At 32.4% G+C, this 15,534-nt stretch overlaps 1 pseudogene; it reads right to left on the bottom strand.

The window, feature by feature from the left end:
* Positions 1–357: 357 nt before the first annotated feature.
* Positions 358–4,143, bottom strand: LOC123904943 (annotated as a pseudogene).
* Between the last annotated feature and the right edge of the window lie 11,391 nt (positions 4,144–15,534).

Raw genomic sequence — 15,534 nt, 5'->3', positions numbered from 1 at the left:
TCTTCAACATGTCTTATGTTCCAAAAGTGAGGAGTGTACTTGCAAACACTCTGACAATTAAGTCAATAAGCGTTGTGAGTGTGAGGTTTTTAGGGTTTAAAATGATATATTGGACTTGAACCAGTATTAGGATTAGAGTTTTATGAACCAAAACACTGGTTTCAAAAATTGTCACAATGGTCAATTGTAGATATGTCATAATTTGACGGGTGGAGATTCTCTCCGATGACATTTCATGTCATGTGCAATCTTATCCACTCATTTCCTTTAGCGCATAAATTTCAATTATTAAAAAAAAAAATATCAAAGGTAGATATTGCACCGGATGTTATCCAGTACAGGAGACAGTTTGTTTTCTAATTTGACATTGATCATTGTTGACAACTATTAGACGAATCATCAACTATTAGACGAATCACTGGCTAATTTTGAAGTTCAACCAAAAAGACATTATTCATTTAGTTTGTCTAAGGCGCCAAAAAAATGAAGATACCTATCCTACATATTTCTAGATCAAATCAATCAATAGAAAGGGTATATTTGTGACAACATAAAAAAAAAATGATGGTATAAATGTATGCCCCTCTCATCTTCCACCCGACAACTCGATTGCATCTTGGTTATGAATTGAATCATCTCCCCACGCAAATCTTCTTTGCAGTCTCTCAGAGTCTTGCGTCCGAGTAACCTCCAGATGCCTCCATTCTTCCCACCTTTCAGCTAGCCCCTCTCCTTCCAACATTCTTACAACCTCTGACATTGCCGGACGATCTTCTGGCGTTGCTTGCGTGCACAGTAATGCAACTTGTACTATCACTTCAACTTCTTCTATGTTGTAATTTTTATCAAGATTGCGGTCGACAATAACATCCAGTCTTTTCTCCCGTTGCAGCTTCTTTGCCTACATAAGAGACAGATTATTTAGATAAAAACAGTAACCAAGATCACATCTCTTTAGAAACTGAATAAGTACTAACTGCATAATACAAAGCCACAAAGACACGCAGAGGAATAAACAAGGTCACGAGACAAAAATGAGATTGTATTACATGGTCAAGCAGTAACACATCATCTTGATCTTCCAAACGTGAAAAGTCAATTGCACGTTGACCTGTAACAAGCTCCAAAAGCATAATCCCATAACTAAAAACATCTGTCTTTTCTGAAGATTTTCCGGTAGACAAGTATTCTGGAGCTATATGGCCCATTGTCCCACGAATTTGAGTGGTTACATTAGTCCTTCGAACATCGACCAATTTTGCCAAACCAAAGTCACCGACGACTGCTTCAAAATCTCCATCTAGTAATATATTAGCTGCCTTTACATCTCTATGAATAATTTTGGGATCACATTGCTCGTGAAGATATTCAAGGCCACGAGCTGTTCCAAGAGCCACTCGTTTTCTTGTAGCCCAATCCAAAACAGATTCCCCAGGTTTGAGTTCTGCATCAGTATTCAACATGGTCAAACACAGAAAAATATGCCAAATTTTAAAGTAAAAATAATACCTCGTAGTCGAGAGGCAACACTTAAGTTCTGCATGAAGGGATAAACTAAGAGACGTTCAGTTGGAGAAATACAAAACCCAATGAGCCGTAAAAGGTTCCTATGGACAGCAACACTTATCATCTCAACTTCACGCTGGAAAGCTTGATCACCACCGGGACTTTCATAATCAGTTAGCCTTTTGACAGCAATTTTTGTCCCATCAGCTAGAACACCTTTATAAACCTTTCCGAATCCTCCCTGTCCTAAAACATTTCTCTCACTGAAGTTGTATGTAGCTATCTGTAGTTCTCTCCAGGAAAAACTTTTTATTTGACCCTATGTAATTCGCCGATCAACTTCGCCTAAAGAGACGAGAAAAAAAAAATAACAATCAACAAAACATTGCACACACCAAAAATGGAATACAAACCTGCCACATCTACAAAAACTTCACACTCGTGCAGTTTGCAGTTTGCACCAGAAAAACAGAAGGCCGCCAAGGAAAAGAATAACAATTAAACCTATAACTGTTCCAACTATGAGACCTACTTTTGATTTGTGTTATGAACCTGCCAAGTGAAGGAAAATTAGTTGTTTGCCTGTTGCCTGAGAAGAGGGGAGGGATTAGGGAAAGAAATGTAACCTTGATTTGCATTATCAGATGTGCAAAGATGTTGATAACTTACACCACAATCCAACTTATTTCCAGTGAAACTGCGATGAGAAACGCAGTGAAACAAAGTTGAAAACTCTCAGAAAAAATTGAAATACAAAGTTCAATAACATACCTAATTAGGAACATTGAATAACTGTTCTGGAATATGTCCGCTGAGATCATTTGAGTCTAGCAGACTACAAAAGAGAAGTAAGAACAATCCATTAGATGCTAAATGATAATGAAATGTACTAAGTTGAAAAATAAAAAGCATCGAGGAGTAGTTCGTATACATATTGCTCAAGTTTGGGAGACTGCCAAGTGATTCTGGAATAGTCCCATTGAGATTGTTTTGACTTAATGTCCTATTAGCCGGACCAAAATTAGACAATTTTAAACATTACACAAGGATGATAGATGCTAGGAATTATCATATATCTGTAAAACCTAGAAACAGACTATCATACTTACAAGAATTGAAGCTTTTTAAGATTACCAAGAGAAGATGGTATTTCACCGGTTAATATGTTGTGATCCAGATCCAATCTCACTAATTAGCTTGTAAGATTTCCAAATTCTTTTGGTATGTCGCCACTGATATTATTCCCTTGTAAAGAACTGTGTGATGAATATATGACTAACATTAATCAATGATTACACTCATGAGTATGACAAACACAGAAGATACTATAGTCAACTATTCAGTGGAGGCATAAAAATAACACTGAAAAGTATCTATATGATAACCAAGATATTGGGCTCAAGTGGTTAATGAGCTTCCCTTAGGACGAATCGTTTGGGAGAATCCGAGTTCGATTCCTGGTGGGAACAATTCTTGGTCAGACTTTACTTACCTCACGGCCGATCACTAGCTTACCGGGGCCCCTTTTCCCTATGAACCAGAGGGTTAACGCCAAAAAAAAAAGTATCCATATGATTTCACCAATTCACATCATAACAAGTTAACAACACTATATATAACCCAAAACACCAAGAATGATGAGACTAGGAACTACATTGTGGAATGTAGATACTTGATATATACTTACAGAGTTGTAAGACTTTTGAGAGCTCCTATTCTTGGTAAGTAATTTATATAATTATACAGTAGCAGGCATAAAATATTTTGCCATCAATAAGGTTAAGATTGTGAACATCTTTTCTAGATTAAATAACTAAAAAGTACAAAATAAACCTTACACTTGAACAACATTGCTATTCCGGTCGCAGTAAACATTGGACCAAGACCAAGTACAAGGGTTTACTTGATTTTTGTTCCAGTTAGTAAACTGATTAGGCGAAACATTCAGAGATGACTTCAATGCATTTAGTGCATCTTCTGTAATGAAGACAAAGTTCATAAACATTAGTCTGAGATTCAAAAGTCACTTGCAACATTGACAGAATTAGATAGGCAGATCTTGTTCGTATATATTCTCGTTAAATAGATTAACGAATGGATAGAAAAAACAACTTAACATGACACGTGCTTTCGCGAACAAATAGGACTGCAATAAAGTAAGAGACATATATAGATAACTATAACTGAAGCTAGATTTATGCACGTTAAATAAATCCAAGTCGATATGTTTAAAATCGCAGCATTTATGGTAATCTAGTAAAAATATGAAAATAAATCATAGGAATCTATTAGAAAACACATTTAACAATGTATTCTCTTGAAATTAAATACAAAATTAAACTTCTGAGATGCATATGTATAAATGAAAACCTAGAAATAATCCATTTAATATCGATGTGCAACACAATCAACAAGCTCAGAAGCAAAATAACAAAGTCTATAACCAAGAAATTGACTCAAGTGGTTAATAAGCTCCCCCTACGACAAATTGTTCGGGACGATTCCCGGTGAAATTGAATGAAACAAAAATTGAAGTTAATAGAAGATTTTACTACCTTGTAAATCAAGCTGAGGAAGAGCAAAAGAAGAAACACCAAGTTCATTTCCACAAACATCAACCACTTCTAAAATGCTCATAATAGTAATAATCAATTAGCATATCAAAAATCTTCATCACAGCAGCATAGAACAATGGATCAACCCTTTAAGCTAGCTGCAATAACAATTATTAATTATTGGTCAAGCACTAACAAACAGGGTTGAATAGTAACTAACAAACAAAACCCATAATAATTGAAACATTTAGATTTTGAAGTCAACGGTTAAAGTTAGTTTTTGTTGATAAAAATAAATAAATAATAAGGGTGTCTTTGATTGATAAAGCAGTAAGGACCGGACAGAACATGACAGAACAAGATAATACAGGACAGAACATAATTGTACCCGAGAGATATAAGGCGACAATATTTTTATATTCGAAAATAAAATGAGTATTTTCGTATTTTTTATAGTTGTACCGTTGACAAAAAGTTGTCCCTTGATTCAGTGAGAGACAAAAAATATTGTTTTTGTCTCGTCCCTTACTAGCTAATTTGCAGAGGAGGCTCGCATGCATGTGCGAGGTGTGCGACGGCACAGGGCCTCAAAATTTTGAGGGCCTCAACTCAAAATTTTGAGGTCCTCATGTTAGAAGCCACCTTACTAACATGAAATTAGGGTTTTGTTAAGGAAGATGGCTATGATTGCAGATGCTTTATGTGATTTGATGAAGACTTATTTTTGTTGTGATGAAAAAGAAACTTATAAGAAATATGTTATAATTATGAATAATATTGAGGGTAAAATTGAATGTAGATATCTATAGGTGTTCTCCTTCTTTTTTTTAAAAGATCATAACCATCCATTTGATATAACGGTATTTTTTAAGTGCCTCACCGGTGAGGGATTTGATAGCTCCTTCATGTTAGAAGCCACCATATTATTTATACCTATAAAATATCAGATGTATATTAATAGATTAATTTTTAGGCCCTAAAATAATAGTTATATATTGTTAATGTTCATAAATATCATGAGTATCAATATATTAGTTATCTATACTCGTAAATATAGTTCTAGTCCATTTTAATCTTTGCATAAAATTTAATCTTAGATTATGATGTTCCTTTTTGACGTTATATTCAAAGATAATTATTTTGTATTTCTTGTTCCATTTAATTTAATGTAAGATTTAATATTGATAATTTATATGTTTACAAGAATGTTTTTTTTATATTATATGCATTTTAAATCGATAATTTTTTTAATTTTTTTTTATTAAGGGGCCACTTTTATATTTTGCACAGAGCCTCCTAAAACTCGGAGACGCCCCTGCTAATTTGTCCTGTCCCATAATCAATTTCAAATCAAACCGGGTACAACAAAATTGTTTAATCCCCTATTTTTTAGCAAATCAAATGAGTGATTAGGTGGAAGTGAAGACAACATTTAAGTAAGTAAATAAATAGGATAACAAAGAAACAGGTCATAGAAGAGAAAACATGACTGAAACTTACGTAGAACGTGAAACATGAAAGACTTTTATCAAGTCTTTCGCAGGGCACATAGCATGAAGATTTAATTTTATTTAATGGTTATAATAAGGGTTTTTTCTAACATGAAAAACTTTTATCAAGTCGCACATATCATGAATAACTTATAATATATTAAAAATTAATATTTTGGAATGACAAATTATCAATTATATTTGAAACATATACAAAAGTAAAAAATAGATTAAACTAAACAATTATTAATTTAGAAATTTAAGTGTCATGAATATTATTTAACTAAAATATATTATTAATTTTAAATTAAAAATAAAATTTATTTTCGCTTATTTAGTTTTGAACAAAATCTTAAATTAATAATTTTATTTTTAATTTAAAAATTTAAGTGTCATGAATATTATTTAACGAAAATATATTATTAATTTTAAATTAAAAATAAAACTTAAATATTAGATAATTCACACTCAATTGTTTGTACGCCAAAGGAAAAATCACACTTAATTGATTTTTTCTGACTCTCATTAGTTAAATATGATTACCGACATGTATTTTAGTAACAAATAACACAACAACTCAGTTTAGTAAAAAAAAAAAAACTACATGCTCATCAATATATCTTGTAAACAAATAATATTTCTCTCATTTTTTCACATATTAAACATAACTCTTTTCCCATAAAAAAAATACGTAACTCTATTTTTTTTTATATAATTTAAACATGACTCTTTGAATCATGTATGTCTTGTGAATTTAAATATTATATATGATTGAATACAAAGTGATTATATATTTTAACCCCTTTTTTTTTACGAAACCACAATTATATTATCTGTCTTTTTTTGTTGATAATTATGTATCTTTTTTTTTTACAATAATTTATGTATCTATAATTTATCAAATAACTTATTATATTTAAATGTCCATAAATCTTAACTCAACTGACAGAGAAATGTATCATAAAAAAAAAAAAATTGACAGAGAAATGTCGAACTGGTTAGGTCGGATGCCATTTCGTTTATCTACAAAAAAAAACTTATTAAATTTAAATAATCACATAAAATTTTGTTATATTATACTATTACTTTTTCAAAATATAATTACTTATTTATTTTGTTTCTCACTTGTATTCATCTATTCTTTTTGTTTTTTTTGCACATGTGCATATAAACTAGAGATATTGTCGGGATACACGATTACTAAAAATTATTATCTATCTAATTCTTAATGTATTTCCTCAGTCCTCTTTTATAAGCAAAAATTCTATTTTTAGCATCATTGAATAATTAGCCCTAGAATTCCCAAATGGTCACTGTGTGGCACAATTGATTCATTCAATTCAACATCTTTTATAATAACAGATAAATTCCCAAATTCTCTATAAGCCGAAAGAAATACGAAAAGTGATCTCACGTATATTAGCTCTAGATAGATTACCTAAATTGGTTTTTTTTGAAACGGTAATTGATTCATACAACAAAATGAATTAAACAAGTAATTATTAATAACTGAAATACCCAAAATGAATGAACTGAAATACCCAAACTAAACTGAATTAAACAGGAAAATTAAACACATGCAGTAATAGGAAGAAATCACATTATTTCGTATATATGAATCAAGAAACAAGTATCATGAACAAACAAAAGAATTCAAGAAACATATCCCAAATGAATTCAACAAGAATCATAAAAGGACAAAAGAATTCAAGAAACATATCCCAAAATGAATTCAACAAGTATAATGAATTCAACAAGAATCATAAAACGACAAAAGAATTCAACATCCCAAATGAAAGCGACAAAAAGAATGATATCTAAAGACTAAAGGTTACATTGGAAAATGTATGGATGAATGAAATCCCTTTGTCTCTAATGACGCTCTGCCAACACAAAGACGATGAGTCTTTTCAAGCTTTCATAACATAGCATCTTGATCGTTTCATGTTCCTTGATATCTTCTTCAATCAACTCGACAGTCGCCTCATCGCTACCCAAACACAACGCAAAGAACTTAAATTTCTCAAGCTTTTTGACTTTAAACTCTACATTCTTTATTGCCCGTAAGGACCCACATATAGTGATAGAGATTTAGCAAGTGTACTAAATAGTCGTCAAGTAATAAAATTTATAAAGTTCGTATCCGCAGGGATTGTTTCAATCTCGACAAAACAATTAAAATAATTTAGGATTAATAATTAAAATGCAAAGGGGGGAGTTTAACTTGGTTTGAATTTTTATCATAAACTTATAAATAACTTGTGATTCAAATTGAATGAAAGAAAAGCGATTGATCCTTTTGGTTCATCTAATTACTACTTCTCTTGGTAATTTCATGTATGATTACAAATTTACTCAATTTAGTTTCACGATTAGATTAAATCAAAAATGATTATGCCCAATGTCTTGGTAACATAATCCTCTCCCTTGATCATCGATTCCTAATGTCTTAGGTAATCTATGATCAATTGAGGATTACCAACTTTAATCTATAAAATCTCAATTAACAATCCAAAATGTCTTAAGTGAAAGTTAATCGATCAATTATTCCTAGATCGATGATTCATTCCTATCGTCATAGTAAAATAAATCATTGAATTCATCATATAAGTAGCTAATTCATATAAAGCATTAAGCATAAGGAATAATCAAAGAAACTAACTTCGTAATTCATATATCAATTCAAATGAGAATCACATAGTTCAAAAGAAATAATAATCAAAATCCCCTAAGGACCAATCATGAGAATTAGTTACACATAGTAAAATAAAGAAACAAAGGGAAGAAGAAAATTGAACCAAAGAACTAAAATGAGTCACAAGCCTGCAGCCATATTTCAATTCCTCGTGATGCTATTTTCATTCTCCATCTTGTGCACTGTTCCTCCGTTTTCTCTTTCGTTCGTGATGCGTGCCTCTTGATCCCCCCTTTTCCTTCTGTTCCAGCCTTGCTGCGTGTTCCTTCCTAAGTGATGTGTTGTTACCTTTTTCTTAAAAACCCAAAGAAACCTAATGGTTTCTATTATTTTTCTCTCGGGTCAACAACAACAACTTAAGGCCCACGTGCTTTTTTTTTTTACTTGGCAATCCGATGCTTTCTTTTCTATTAAGACCAACTCTACACTTAATATTATTAGGATACTTTTTACTTCTAGACAATTGATCAATAATTTCACTCAATCATCAACCTGTTTAAGTGAACAAAGAAAATAAGATCTACATAAAATATCATATTAATAGAGAAAAATATATAATTGACTTAATAAATAAATAAAAACACAAGTTATTAAAAATGACTTTAAATTAAATACTAAACCAATAAAATTTAATTAAAACTTAATTAAAAAGACTCTAAAATAGCGACTGATGAGGATTCATCACAACCCCAAACTTGAACTGTTACTTGTCCTCAAGGAACACATTTATCAAATGAACGATCACAAAGGGTTGACAACTTCCTTACACTACTTCAAATACAATCAACTCGGAACTTCCTCTAAGCACCTCAATGATCAAACCTTCAATGCAATTTCTCTTCACAATGACTTCAATAGAGACAAACTCAAATAATAATTCACAATATTTGACCAAGCTCAATAATCACTTCACACACTCACTTTCTCTCAACTGTTTAATCGGGTGATCACTCAATCAACACAAACTAAACTATTCTACCATAGGCTTGCAAGAATTCTAGCAATCAATCGATAAGCAAATGAAATACACACTTTTGAGGTCTTAAAGGATATAACTTGGCTTAGGTAAAGGTGGATGTTTTTGGGAAGTAAGCTAAAAACTTGAAGTCAAGGACATACCCAATTTCGCAGAATTTTCAACACACATATTCCATTTTTCAAAAATATACTAGAGAACAACTTATTTCCACTTATTTTTCAATCTAAACACATATAAACATCAGACAACCGCAAACTATTTTTCATTCATTTTCTCAACAATCAACAACATTGCTCTTCTTATTTTTCTTTTGCGAAGAGGTTAATCACAATTATGTTTTCAAACATTTAATACACTTTTTTACCTCTTGACTTTCTCTTTCTTTTTTTGTCTTTCTTTCACACATTTGTCTTTCTTTTGCTTTTATCAATCTTTCAATACAAAACATTTCTTTTCCTCTCAACCACGCCAGATGCCAGTGACTTCATGATTCAATTTTTTTTTCAAGCTGCGCCAGGCACAGTTAGCAGCAACATTCTCCAGTATATATCCACCCCAACTTAATTGGTTGCCAGTTCCAAAAGCAACCCCAAACTTAAGCATTTGCAATATGTATCAATCAATGAAAATCAACTTAACTCCAAGAAAATGTTTTTTTTTTTTTTATTTTTTTTTTTATAAAATAGGGGTTAAGTGATCAATCAACAAATAAATGTAAGGCTCAAGGGGGCTAAGCAAATGATATAAGCATGTAAGGGTAGGCTACAAAGGCTCAAGGTACCAACCAAAGTTGCCTCAGTGTGTAATCATTGCAATCAATCAATTAAAAGAACACAAGCAAATTCTAGAGAATAAGTAAAGTAGTGGACTCACAAAGCGAGAAACAATTCAAGTGTTCAGGCTCAAAATCTCACAGTTTAAACGGCCGGATTATCGAACGGTCAAAATTGTGAATTTTCCTCAGCTTGTCTTTCAATCCATCAATCGCAAAAATCCGTTGCACTGCAAGAAATTTCCCGTCAGATGCTCAAATTAAAAACCAAGATAATTGTATATAGAAGTGAATGAAAATATGGTGTCAAACAAATGAGACTTTCCAAAAGATAAAGGTGCTCATTAAAAACAAAGTAAAATGTGCAAGTGATCATCACAGTCATCCAAGATCAGTCAATTATTATAGACACCAGAAAGAAAAGATAAAAGTACTTGAATAAAAAAGGAGAGAAAAAGGATATAAATGGACCATAGAGATCCCATGGGTTGCCTCCCATGAAGCGCGTGTTTAACGTCCCGAGCTCGACGCACCATCATCCAAGTTAGGGAGGATACTTCAAATTTGATTCCACTCGGCTCCTCTTTTCCTCCTTCTTCAAAGGGGTGAGCAACCTACTAACGATCACCGGTTGCTTACAATCATCTCCCAAAAATACAAATTTTCCATTAGGAGGGAGTGTTTTCAAATCCGGAGAAATTGACTTTGTTGCTTCTTTCTTTGAATTCTCACTCTCATCTTCAATGACATCCGCTTTAAAGCATTGTGGAATCTCATCTTGATTTCTCATACCTTCAAAGATGTTGAAGTTAACTTTCTCATCATTGAACCTCAACATTAAATCACCCATCTCCACATCAATTAGAGCTCTCCCGGTTGCCAAAAAGGGTCTTCCCAATAAAAGAGGCACTTCGGCATTTTCCTCCATATCGAGAATTACAAAATCTGCCGGAAAGATAAATTCGGCCACTCTTACCAAAACATCTTGTAAGATTCCATAGGGGTATGTGATTGACCGATCCGCAAGAGATAATTGCATCTTGGTGGGTTTAGCTACGGCACCAGGTATTTTTTTCATCATAGAGAGGGGCATCAAGTTGATGCTTGCTCCTAAGTCACAAAGTGCTCTCCCAACATGTAAATTCCCAATAGAACAAGGTATAGTGAAACTACCGGGATCTTTCTTCTTTTGTGGGAGTTTTCTTTGAAGAATTGCACTACACTCTTCCGTCAACAACACGATTTCATCCTCTTTAGGCTTCCTCTTATTAGTCAACAACTCCTTCATGAACTTGGCATACATAGGCATTTGCTCCAAAGCTTCTATAAACGGAATTGTGACTTGAAGGCTATTAAACATCTCCATGAACTTCTTAAAGTCAATATCTTTTCTCTTACTCTTCTTTTTGTGAGGGTAGGGTAGCTTTTCATGAGGTAGAACTACTTGAGCTTTTTCTCCATCTTTCAAATTTTTACTCTTAATTTTCTTCAAATTTGAGTCGTTATCGACAAATCTTGCATCGTCTTTTTTCTTCTCTTCCACCTTTCTCTCATTTTCAACTCCTCCCTCTTTTTCTTTTTCTTTCTCACTTTTTTCTATTTTTTCATTTTCACTCTTATTTTCGACTTCTTTCTCAAGCTCACCACTTCTCTCATTTTCAACTTCTCCCTCATGATATTTTTCCTTTCCACTCCTTCCTTTTACCACCTCATCCTCAACTTCATTTGACATATTTTCCTTGGAACGTGGCTCACTTACCGGTGTAGGCACCACTCTACTTCGCAAATGAATTGCATTACAACTCTCCTTTTTAGGATTATTGCATGTGTTTCCTTCAAATCTGCCATTAGATGACGACGCAACTTGCCTAGACAATTGGCCCATTTGTGTTTCTAAATTCTTGATGTAGGCTTCATGATTTTTATTTGTTGATTCTTGACTTATCTTCATAGCTTCTTGACTTGTCTTCATAGCCTCGAAATTTACTTGTATCATCTTCATGACTTGAGAAAGAGTTTCTTCCAATGGTGAAGGTCTACTTGGTGGAAGTTGAGCTTGTGATGTTGACACTTGTTGTACTTGAGCATGAACAAGCTTGTTGGTGGTCAAGTGTTTTATAAAAGTCCCCATGTGAATATTCATGAGCTTGAAATTTGCTAACAAAGCCCTTTGAGTGTCAAGCTCCATCGTACTCACTTTATTCTTAGCTCCTTTCTCATTAAGAGCTCTATATTCATTTTGCGCCATGGCTTCCACAAGCTCTTTAGCCTCGTTTGCAACCTTGTTATTGATGGAACCACTCGCGGATACATCAAGTAACATGCGAGTTTGTGCTCTTAAACCTTGAGTAAAATATTGCATTTGAGCCAAATTATCCACACCATGATCGGGACACTTCTTCAAGAGGAGTTTGAACCTTTCCCATCCGTCATAAAGAGACTCAGAATCTCCTTGTTCGAAGTTTGTGATCTCGGCTTTTTTTTCTAGGAACTTGTAAATTGGGAAAAAGCGCTCCGAAAATTTGACTCTCAATTCGTTCCATGTTTTAATTGTCCCGTTAGGCAAGGTATCCAGCCAATCTCTGGCTCTTCCGGTAAGAGAAAATTTGAATAGCCTCAACCTTTTAGCACATTCCGAGACACCCGGAGGGTCGGTGTAATCACACACATCTAAGAAGTTACTCAAATGCAGATTTGGACACTCTGAGTCGGCCCCAGAAAACTTGTTCTCCTTTAAAGCTTTTATGACGGAACTTCTGATATCAAAAGCTACCGGGTTTGCCGGTTGAAACCCTCTAAAATCTTGATCTCCATTTTCTCCTCTACCATAATCTCCCAAGGTTCTCCTTGGTGGTGGCGGTGGTTGCACCTCCGCCATTTTAATTGTACCTGAGCAAACACAAACAAACAAATACCCAAGCAGCACAACAATATAAAAGAAAAACTAATAAGGCTAAATAATAGAAAGAAAAAAAAAAAAAAATTCTGTACTAAAATCCTAAGTAAAGCTAAATTGCCTTGTCAAAATTAATCAACAATCCCCGGCAACGGCGCCAAAAACTTGATAGAGATTTAGCAAGTGTACTAAATAGTCGTCAAGTAATAAAATTTATAAAGTTCGTATCCGCAGGGATTGTTTCAATCTCGACAAAACAATTAAAATAATTTAGGATTAATAATTAAAATGCAAAGGGGGGAGTTTAACTTGGTTTGAATTTTTATCATAAACTTATAAATAACTTGTGATTCAAATTGAATGAAAGAAAAGCGATTGATCCTTTTGGTTCATCTAATTACTACTTCTCTTGGTAATTTCATGTATGATTACAAATTTACTCAATTTAGTTTCACGATTAGATTAAATCAAAAATGATTATGCCCAATGTCTTGGTAACATAATCCTCTCCCTTGATCATCGATTCCTAATGTCTTAGGTAATCTATGATCAATTGAGGATTACCAACTTTAATCTATAAAATCTCAATTAACAATCCAAAATGTCTTAAGTGAAAGTTAATCGATCAATTATTCCTAGATCGATGATTCATTCCTATCGTCATAGTAAAATAAATCATTGAATTCATCATATAAGTAGCTAATTCATATAAAGCATTAAGCATAAGGAATAATCAAAGAAACTAACTTCGTAATTCATATATCAATTCAAATGAGAATCACATAGTTCAAAAGAAATAATAATCAAAATCCCCTAAGGACCAATCATGAGAATTAGTTACACATAGTAAAATAAAGAAACAAAGGGAAGAAGAAAATTGAACCAAAGAACTAAAATGAGTCACAAGCCTGCAGCCATATTTCAATTCCTCGTGATGCTATTTTCATTCTCCATCTTGTGCACTGTTCCTCCGTTTTCTCTTTCGTTCGTGATGCGTGCCTCTTGATCCCCCCTTTTCCTTCTGTTCCAGCCTTGCTGCGTGTTCCTTCCTAAGTGATGTGTTGTTACCTTTTTCTTAAAAACCCAAAGAAACCTAATGGTTTCTATTATTTTTCTCTCGGGTCAACAACAACAACTTAAGGCCCACGTGCTTTTTTTTTTTACTTGGCAATCCGATGCTTTCTTTTCTATTAAGACCAACTCTACACTTAATATTATTAGGATACTTTTTACTTCTAGACAATTGATCAATAATTTCACTCAATCATCAACCTGTTTAAGTGAACAAAGAAAATAAGATCTACATAAAATATCATATTAATAGAGAAAAATATATAATTGACTTAATAAATAAATAAAAACACAAGTTATTAAAAATGACTTTAAATTAAATACTAAACCAATAAAATTTAATTAAAACTTAATTAAAAAGACTCTAAAATAGCGACTGATGAGGATTCATCATATAGCAAATTCACGTGAGACGTTTTTCCCATTTTCACCACGGAGGATTCTCATATTGACACGTTCGGCAGCCATTTTCGAAATTTTGAAATTGAGAGAGAAAGCTTTTTCAAACTGTAGTATTAGTTAACAACGGTTATCACTTATGATCGTGTGCTTGTTAAGACAAAAACTTGTAATGCTCTGCTATGCTATATATATGTAAGCAAATCGCAACGGATACTTTATTCTTATTCCAAATTAAATTGCAAACCCACTCTATGCATGTAATACGATCGAGTGTTACATTCCGTAAAAATAAAATTAATACTAGTGTAACATAAAATGATTATATACTTTCTTTTTTTCTTTTTTTTTTAACGAACAAAAATTGAAATATACTAACCACCAAGTAATCTTTTTACCATTTATTACTTATTTCTATTTGTTTTTAAAAAAACACTTTTTACTCTTATATCAATTAATTAATTAATTCAAGTGACCTTAATATTTTTTGGGAGTGTATAGTTTCCCATAAAATTAAAAAATACCGTGATTATTTTTTTCTTCATCTCCGGCCGATGCTTTATAGAATATTTACATTAGGTTCAATGTCAAACACGGGATAATTTTTATATTTTTTCAATAATATTTATCTTCATATGTTATTTTTTCTTTTGAAGGTTGTCTATGTTCTTTTTCATTTTATATTATTTAGATGGTTGTCTATGTTTTTTTTTTCTTTTCAATTTTTATTTAAGGGTAAATGATCATTTACCCCCTTGCAAAATAAGCAAATTTTCGTTTACCCCCCTATGCAGATTTTTTTTCTGTTTACCCCCCCTGCAAAAAATAGATTCACTCATTTTGCCCCCTGTGTGTACAGCAGGACATGTGATTGTGCAAATTTGCTGACATGGCTTGTACACGTGGAAAAAAACATTTATATTTATTTTTAACTTCCACGTCAGATAATATTTTTTTCAAAAAAAAAATTTAATTTTTTTTCCTACAAAATTAATAAAACGAATTTTTTTCCAAAATAAAAAGAAAATCCTACAAATAAAATTTTTTTCCCTACAAAATTTTAAAAAATTCCTACAAATAGTTTTTTTCGTACAAAATTATTATTTTTTTCCTAAAATAAAAAAACGAATTTTCATATTTTTCTCCCAAATAAAGTTTATTTTCAAAATAA

Source organism: Trifolium pratense, linkage group LG2, assembly GCF_020283565.1.
Source record: "Trifolium pratense cultivar HEN17-A07 linkage group LG2, ARS_RC_1.1, whole genome shotgun sequence".
Taxonomy (NCBI): Eukaryota; Viridiplantae; Streptophyta; class Magnoliopsida; order Fabales; family Fabaceae; genus Trifolium; species Trifolium pratense.
Note: the sequence above shows the minus strand (reverse complement) of the source record. Positions and strands in the feature narration are given on the sequence as shown.